Source organism: Trichomycterus rosablanca, chromosome 20, assembly GCF_030014385.1.
Source record: "Trichomycterus rosablanca isolate fTriRos1 chromosome 20, fTriRos1.hap1, whole genome shotgun sequence".
In the NCBI taxonomy this organism is placed as follows: Eukaryota; Metazoa; Chordata; class Actinopteri; order Siluriformes; family Trichomycteridae; genus Trichomycterus; species Trichomycterus rosablanca.
The window spans coordinates 26,224,460-26,234,066 of record NC_086007.1 but is presented as its reverse complement, the minus strand read 5'-3'; the positions used below and the strand labels follow the sequence as shown (position 1 = coordinate 26,234,066).

At 38.0% G+C, this 9,607-nt stretch overlaps 1 pseudogene; it reads left to right on the top strand.

The window, feature by feature from the left end:
- The first annotated feature begins 1,128 nt into the window (after nucleotides 1-1,128).
- LOC134334282 (calpain-2 catalytic subunit-like) lies at nucleotides 1,129-8,478 on the top strand (annotated as a pseudogene).
- The last annotated feature ends 1,129 nt before the right edge of the window (nucleotides 8,479-9,607 follow it).

Genomic DNA, 9,607 nt, shown 5'->3' with positions numbered 1-9,607 from the left:
TGCGGTGTTAAAGCGACAAAAATTGGTCTCAAATTTAACATTCGTCTGATATTCAAAATTAAAACCTATTACACTTGCACAACTGTTTCAGCTTCCTTACACCAATTATAATCTGATGCTGATGTGCCAGTAGATAAAGGATTTCTTTATCTAGTATATAAAATATTATAAAATATTACACTGTAATGTAGACATGAACTGATATAATGCAATTTAAAGTATAGGGTGCAGTTGTGCATTGTGCAAATCATACAGTACATACAGAAGTAGAACTTTACCAAATCCTGAACATCCTTTAACATGAGGAGGTTGTTGTGGTGACAATATTTCAACTTTATTCTCAAAATGATAACTTCCTCGAAATAATTTCAAAAGCGAAACTGCAACCATATTTTTATTTAATATAATAATAAGTATAACGAAACATCTCAAGTGCAGACAAACGAAAGACAATAGTGCAAAGACAATAGGGGAGGAGGGATGGGGAGAAAAAAACAATAAAAGGTGCTTAGTCAAGGTGCATAGACAAAGGTGCAATGACAAGGTGCATAGACAAAGGTGCAATGACAAGGTGCAATGACAAGGTGCATAGACAAAGGTGCAATGACAAGGTGCATAGTCAAATGTGCAATGACAAGGTGCATAGTCAAATGTGCAATGACAAGGTGCATAGACAAAGGTGCAATGACAAGGTGCATAGTCAAAGGTGCAATGACAAGGTGCATAGTCAAATGTGCAATGACAAGGTGCATAGACAAAGGTGCAATGACAAGGTGCATAGACAAAGGTGCAATGACAAGGTGCATAGACAAAGGTGCAATGACAAGGTGCATAGTCAAATGTGCAATGACAAGGTGCATAGTCAAATGTGCATATGTCGAATGTGTCATACATTCACTGTTATGAGGTCTCATAGTATCTGGGTTTTTGTAGGTGGTTTATTTTTTGCTGTATGGTTTTTCTATATCTGTACTTCTTGCTGCAGTTGACATGAATGTGAATTTAGATGGAGACAATAACTTGTTGGCAACAGTATTACACCCATAGTAAATTCACCTCTATATTCACTTATTTACTTTTTATTTACTAAATTATTACTTATTTACAGATCCACTGAAGAAGTTCAACATGTCAGTCTTGTATATGGACCAGGACTTTACTGCTCTGCAGGCAGAGTGTCTGAAACGTAAAAAGCTCTTCCGTGATCCCAAATTTCCTGCGGAGCCCACATCTCTGGGCTACAAGGAACTGGGGCCCAATTCTAAAAAGACCCAGGGGGTGGTGTGGAAGAGACCCGGGGTAAATGCACATAAATATTTATATAAGATTTAACAGTTATTGATATAGCCACATAGTGAATGTTGCTCACAATTCTTTCTGTACCAAACTGTTCTCACACAGTGCAGTGAATGAGTGAGTGTGTATGAGTAAATGTAAATGAATCTGAGTGAGTGAGTGATGTCCTGGGATAAACTGAAGCACTTTTCATGGTGTTTTGGGATTGATACTGCATCCACCACCCTGATCCACATCGGTTTATGCACACTCGAATAAACTGTCTGCTGGTGTTTCCCAATGTCCTGCAGGAGATCTGTTCCAAACCCACAAAGCCACAGTTTGTTGCTGAAGAGGCCACCAGGAATGATGTTATGCAGGGAGAACTCGGTAAAGGCATCCAAAATTATTATTGTCTACAACAGAACAATACGTTTTTAAAAGGTATATGGACACTTTATTGTATGCTTGTAGGAAAGTTTCATGTTTGACAAGAAGGCCTGGCTTTTAATTAACATGAATTCTGCCCCTGTTTGAAATAGGTGTAACTAAACCACCTACATTTATAAAGTAGAAAGGGTGTCCACAAACATTTGCCATACAGTATATTGTTGATAGCTAGCCATCACGGCTGGTGTAAATGGTACTGATGGCCGATTTATTTTTCTGTATGAAAACCTTTGATCTTTACAGGTGATTGTTGGCTGATGGCGGCCATCGCCTCTCTCACGCTAAACCGAGACCTACTGGGACGGATCATTTTTCTTGAACAGAACTTTACAGACAACTACGCTGGCATCTTCCACTTTTTGGTAAAGTTGTACCAGACCTTTCCTTTCAAACAATAGTGAGTAACAAAGGGACATTTCTGCAACTGTTCTTTCTCGGTGACAATGTTCAGAACACATACTGTACTTTTTAGGTAAAAAAAAAACCTATATATACTGTATGTACAACCTAATATATCTGTTTAGGGTGTTCCTGCCTTGAACCCAGTGTTTTCCAGTAAAACCAGACCTGTCATGACTCTTACCAGGATGAAGCAAAATACCAGCAAATGCCTTACAATAACCTACAATACAATACTGCACAACCGCTTAACAACACTCTAAAACACCCGAAATACCATATCAACCACTTAGCAACACACTAACATAATAGTATACCAATAAAAAACAAACAAAAGTTCCTGCTTTATAGCAGCTATCCACAGAAGCCACATACTAGTGCATATTTTAGCAATTACCTGAAAGCAGGGTTCTTATGTTCTGCTACATACGGAACACTAATGAGTACTGTTCATACAAAAAAAGAATTCATCAAACGGGCTCGTGTTCACCTTCCAATGTCAGGAACCACATTTCATTGAAAAGTAACAATAATCAGACTAATGATTCTCTAGTGAGCCAATCAGAAGATTAATGAAAACCTTTGTCCTGGTCGGTTCAGTACAGGACGTGAGATGGTTTCTGAATGAATCTTCTTCTCCACAGCTATGGCAGTACGGTAAGTGGGTGCACGTGGTCGTTGATGACTTGCTGCCCACCAGAGATGGGAAGCTGCTGTTCGTGCATTCAGGAAACAAAAGTGAGTTCTGGAGTGCTCTGCTGGAGAAAGCGTACGCCAAGTGAGTCAGAGTAGAAATGTGTACGATTTGATTTCTCCACATCATAGCTTCATATTCATACCGATATATTCTGTTTTGGATTGTAAAAGGGTGAACGGCAGCTACGAGGCTCTCTCTGGAGGCCAGGCTAACGAAGCCCTGACTGATTTTACTGGAGGTATTGGTGAGCGTTACACCCTGAGTGAAGCACCTTCAGATCTCTTTACCATCATGAAGAAATGGTTACCCACTCAGCGCCAGCATATATGTACGTTTCATTAAGATTTCTTACAAAACTAAAAACAAAATAAATTGTACAAGTTATTAATATGAAATATCTTAGACATACAGCAATATTCAATAAAATATTCTTTACAATAAATAAAAAATAATTTGATGTGTTTTTGAGCAGGGTCAAGGTGCACAGGATCGAGAATTAAAAACCAGTGAATGTCTGGTGAAAACACATGCGTATTCCATCACTGGGACAGAGGAGGTAAAATACACACACACACACACACACACACACACACACACACAGCTCTAACTTTAGCATTGCTGACTTAAGATTTGCTTCAGTATCACAGAAACCAGAATGAATAATAAGTACCTGTGTAAATCTAAAATATTAAGAGTAAAAATATTCAGACACTATATTAAAATGTATTAATTTGAACATATATTTAAATACATCACATTCTAGATAGTAATCCTGATGAAAAGCACAGGACCCAGTTTAATGATAAAATAAGTTTATTAGGAAGATTACACACAGGAAGCATTGATCATGGTGAAGCTTAAGGAGCTTCCGAAAGTTCTCAGGGATAAAATGAGTAAACATTACTTGAATGGAAAATCTACATGTGGATTAGCTGCTCTTAATAAGCTGTATCAGTGAGTAACTGAGTGAATGCGTTAGTGTGTTATGTTCTGTACTATGATAATGCAGTTAATTATATGAGACTCAGTTCTGGCTGTGCTGCCAGCCTGATCTGGCGCTCTACAGACACAGTTGGCTGAATGATGGAATTCCTCCTTGCTGCTGCAACAGTGTAGGAGTGGTGGAAGAATACAGAGAGTATAGTGTGTTCCTTCATACAGGTTAAATCTCTCTGTAAGCATCCTTTACTGTCTGATGTGAAGAAGTGACATCAGTTGATGGAGGCATGTACCTACTTCCAGCACTTTTGCTGCACATGCAGGGATTGTCACAGAAAACTGGACAGTACTAAATTAAGATGCAAAAACTTGTGCTGATTGTAAAAGGTAAATAAAGGTGAATGTGTATCAGGTGCGCTAATACTTCTGACCTCCACAGGTCCGTGACAGGTCCGTTGGTGGGACGCTGCAGAAGCTGGTTCGTCTCAGGAATCCGTGGGGAAAGTTTGAGTGGAACGGAGCCTGGAGTGATAAGTCAGTTTCAAAAACACTAAACTGATGTTATAAAATAAGTCAAATTCTTATTTATGTAGAGTCTTATTCATAAGTTTGTGCACCCTTAATACCAGTGTAATTAAATGAATAATTTATACTTATCCATCTAACCATCAGAGTTTCTGCTTTTGATGATCTGCTTTTCAGATTTAATCTAATCAGATCTTTTTTCTTTTTAGTAAAATTAGATTTCATTTGTTCTACTTTCAATGTTTTGATTTATTTATTATTTTAATATGAAGTACAATTTGCAGTATAAAAGTGATATGATTATCTGATATTTGATTTTTTCATCTGATATTATAAATGTATGAACATTAATTCTCAGTATTTAAAATCAGACTTTGAGGTATTGAATATTGAATATAGTCTCTGTATTTTTTTCATAGATGTTATTTAATATTATTTGAACTGATGAATTGTTCCTCGTTCTGGTCCTCAGGTCTAAGGAATGGGATCAGATTGAGCAGAAATCTAAGCTTGCTTACTCAGCAGATGATGGAGAGTTCTGGTAAGACCGATGGTCCTTTACTTTAAATCTCTATATTTAATTTTATTTATTCATGTATTTTTTGTTTGCATTTTTCTCTTCTTCCCCATAATTATATCCAAACCCTTATTGGACTTGTCACCTCCACCACATGCCCCACACTCAGACTGGTGATGGACAGACTGGCTCATGACTCTGTGCTACAGGAAAACTGATGAATGGTTCTCTCTCTTTCAGGATGTCTTACTCGGATTTTATTCAGCGCTTCTCATTGCTGCAGATCTGTAACCTGACTCCAGATGATCCCAGTGAAAGTGAAGGACTTTGGAATTATTATGAGTTTGAGGGGACCTGGAGAGTGGGCAGTACGGCTGGCGGCTGCAGTAACAACAAAGGTGATTGGATGAAAAGCTTCAGTTTCACTTCACAGTAGAGAGTAGTGTAAATAATTAATAGCAGCTTCTAATTCTTAATAAGCAGATGATTAAAAAAAACAAAAACATTTACACTTTGATATCAATGTAGTGTCCAGGTACTTTTCCTCCAATGACACATGGTTATTTAAGGACATATTTGTTTATGGTTATAAATAAATACTTTTTTGTTCCTCTTAACAGGTACCAAGTTAAACAACTTGATGTGTGTGAATGTTAGTTGGAGCTATAATAAATTAGCTTTATTTTTTTATCTTGTCTGCAGAACTTTTCAGCACAAACCCACAGTTTGTTGTGAAGCTGGACATAGACAGTAATAAAGATCAGAAGTGCTCAGTTCTCATGACCCTGATGCAGAAAAATTACCGCCAATTCAAGCAAAAAGGAACTGAGAGCAGTGCCATCAGTGTGGCGATCTACAAGGTACCACAAATAAATACAAATAATAAATACAAAAATAAATATAAATAAATATTCTTATACAAGCTGTGAAGATTGTGAATGTCATTAACGTTACTCTGTTGATGATCTATTGTTGTATAGAACAGTGTCATTTTGTAACGTTGTTTTTTGTTTGTGTTCCAGCTTCCAGAGAAGGTGTGTATGGTGTGTTTGGTGTAATGCTGTGCTTTAGACCAGTACATCTCTCATATCCTTCAGTTACTGACCCTTTCCTCAAAACACCCCTCCTACCTCACCCAGTGGTAACAGAAGCATAAAAGCCTATCCCAGCTTTTTCAATGGGCACAAGGCACATAGTAACACCCTGGCGAGAACCAGGGCAGACACATACACACACACACCCATTCACCTATAGGGCAATTAACCTTGACTGCATGTTTTTGGTCTGTGGGAGGAAACCGGAGCTCCCAGAGGAAACCCAGACAGACATGGGGAGAACATGCAAACTCCGCACAGAAAGGGGATCAAACCCAGGACCTTCTTGCTTGTTAAATTAATTAAGAATGTGAAGTGTATTTTGCATTTTAAAAATGGAATTCACATTTCTTTTTAGTTCAATGCTTAATGGATTTTAAAAAATAGTATAAAATTAATTTGTATTTTTAAAATCTTTAGGATATTTTAGCATTCATTATAAGCAATTCATTCTAAAATTCTTCAATATTGTTAGAAAAGAAGTATTTTTACATCTACTTTGTATGCAAGTAAGGATGGAGGGAGAAGGATTCAGTGTTTTTTTGTTTCCTGTATCAATTTTCATTTACTATCTCTTTGTATTCCTTCACCACTCCCACTGAAACCTCAACTAGCAGCAAGGGGAAGAGTCACTATTCAGCCTTCCATAGATCAGACACGCCCAAGAGGTGGTTTAGCAAAGGGCTATTGTGTCCCCACCTTTCATCACGTCCTGCCCCATTGACTTAGCTAAGTTGTTTATATATATTATATATATATTATATATATATATATATATATATATATATATATATATATGCATATACAGGGGTTGGACAAAATAACTGAAACACCTGTCATTTTAGTGTGGTAGGTTTCATGGCTAAATTGGACCAGTCTGGTGGCCAATCTTCATTAATTGCACATTGCACCAGTAAGAGCAGAGTGTGAAGGTTCAATTAGCAGGGTAAGAGCACAGTTTTGCTCAAAATATTGCAATGCACACAACATTATGGGTGACATACCAGAGTTCAAAAGAGGACAAATTGTTGGTGCACGTCTTGCTGGCGCATCTGTGACCAAGACAGCAAGTCTTTGTGATGTATCAAGAGCCACGGTATCCAGGGTAATGTCAGCATACCACCAAGAAGGACAAACCACATCCAACAGGATTAACTGTGGACGCAAGAGGAAGCTGTCTGAAAGGGATGTTCGGGTGCTAACCCGGATTGTATCCAAAAAACATAAAACCACGGCTGCCCAAATCACGGCAGAATTAAATGTGCACCTCAACTCTCCTGTTTCCACCAGAACTGTCCGTCGGGAGCTCCACAGGGTCAATATACACGGCCGGGCTGCTATAGCCAAACCTTTGGTCACTCGTGCCAATGCCAAACGTCGGTTTCAATGGTGCAAGGAGCGCAAATCTTGGGCTGTGGACAATGTGAAACATGTATTGTTCTCTGATGAGTCCACCTTTACTGTTTTCCCCACATCCGGGAGAGTTACGGTGTGGAGAAGCCCCAAAGAAGCGTACCACCCAGACTGTTGCATGCCCAGAGTGAAGCATGGGGGTGGATCAGTGATGGTTTGGGCTGCCATATCATGGCATTCCCTTGGCCCAATACTTGTGCTAGATGGGCGTGTCACTGCCAAGGACTACCGAACCATTCTGGAGGACCATGTGCATCCAATGGCGGTGCCGTGTATCAGGATGACAATGCACCAATACACACAGCAAGACTGGTGAAAGATTGGTTTGATGAACATGAAAGTGAAGTTGAACATCTCCCATGGCCTGCACAGTCACCAGATCTAAATATTATTGAGCCACTTTGGGGTGTTTTGGAGAAGCGAGTCAGGAAACGTTTTCCTCCACCAGCATCACGTAGTGACCTGGCCACTATCCTGCAAGAAGAATGGCTTAAAATCCCTCTGACCACTGTGCAGGACTTGTATATGTCATTTCCAAGACGAATTGACGCTGTATTGGCCGCAAAAGGAGGCCCTACACCATACTAATAAATTATTGTGGTCTAAAACCAGGTGTTTCAGTTATTTTGTCCAACCCCTGTATATATATACTGTATATATATATATATATATATATATATATATATATATTAGTAATGTCAGAAAGGATCTTACTGAAGCGCTCTCAGGTCAGTTTACTCGATGTGTTTCCTACTAGAACATCTTTATTAAGCTTTAATTTTGTAAAGTAAAAACATCTTGGGGCAAAAACAGCTTAACTGTAAAGCCACATAAGCTCAAATAATGAGCTTAATATCTGATTCCACTGTTTAGTAGGGGTGTCTACAATCTTTGGACATATAGTGTATGTGTATCTCATTTACACTGCATTTTGTGTGTGTGTGTGTGTGTGTGCGTGTGCGTCTGTGCAGTATAAAGGTTGTTCCGATATCCGTCTGAGTTCTGATGATCTGAAGACTTTGAGTCGTGTGGGAACGATAAAGTTCAGCTATGACCGTGAGGTGTGTGGACGCTTTAAACTGAGCCTTGGAGAGTACGTCCTCATCCCCTGCACCTTCAACCCCAACCAGGAGGGCAGCTTCCTGCTGCGTGTGTTTTCTGAGAAGTAGAAACCAAATAAAACTTCCGGACAAGAAGTGTTTGTCTGCACAAGCTAAAGCTAAATCATATTCATTAAATTAAAATAGAAATTTTAAGACACTGTGACACTTGGTTTGTTTTGAAGGGTAATAATAAAATTAATTATCTTACAGAAAATTATTGAACATATCATTTCACACAGTAATGTACTGTGTTAAAGGAGCTTTTTTCTGTGATAATGCAAATAAAGTGTTGTTAATGGAACCAGTCAGCTTGATGTAAAAAGGTTCTTCTGTTCTGTTCATTATTATTTTAAAATTAGTGTAGTTTGTGGGCTGTATTATTGACTCCAGTAGAGATTTGATTTTGCATATAGCCTGAATCTAAAGTCAAAATAAAACTATAAATAAAGAATAAAATGTGATCATCTCTAAGTATTTTTTATTAAAACCCTCACTAGCATCCAGACATTCTGGTCAAACAGCAAATCCTAGTGCCACCACACCAGCAGATGATCTGGACAAACATTTCTGGTCCAAAGCCATCGTCTGCAAGGACCCTGGACAATTAACTTACACGTAAAAGAAGAAAAGACGTTTACTTTCACTTCTGTTTAAGACTGTTCTTCTCCTGCACTTTTTGACAGAGAAACACCAAACTTTGAATCCAACAGCCACCAAGTGAGCTCTTGATTTTTTGAATAAATAATCTTACTGATTTTGCATAATGCTTCACAGACAGGATTTTTTTAATAATAATAATAATACATTTTATTTATATAGCGCTTTTCAGGACACTCAAAGACGCTTTACATAAAACTAGTCATAAAAACAATCAAAACAATAGGAATCATAATACAAAATTAACACACACATCAATCATCAACAAAATAATAACAAGGAAAACAGAGAAGGAAAAAAACAACAAGACAGTTCATTAAAACAAAGAGATACAGAACAAACAGCAATAAAACATACTCTAAACATATAAAAAGTAGACAAAACAGGACAGATTCACGTACTGAGGTCACTGTGATGAGTGGGGAGGTCACTAAAAAAACTATAAAAATTTAGAATCCAAGCATAAAATCTATTAAAAAGAATAGCAAATTTTTTAATAGTTACAAAGGTGAGTTTTAAGATGCGACTTGAAAGTGGA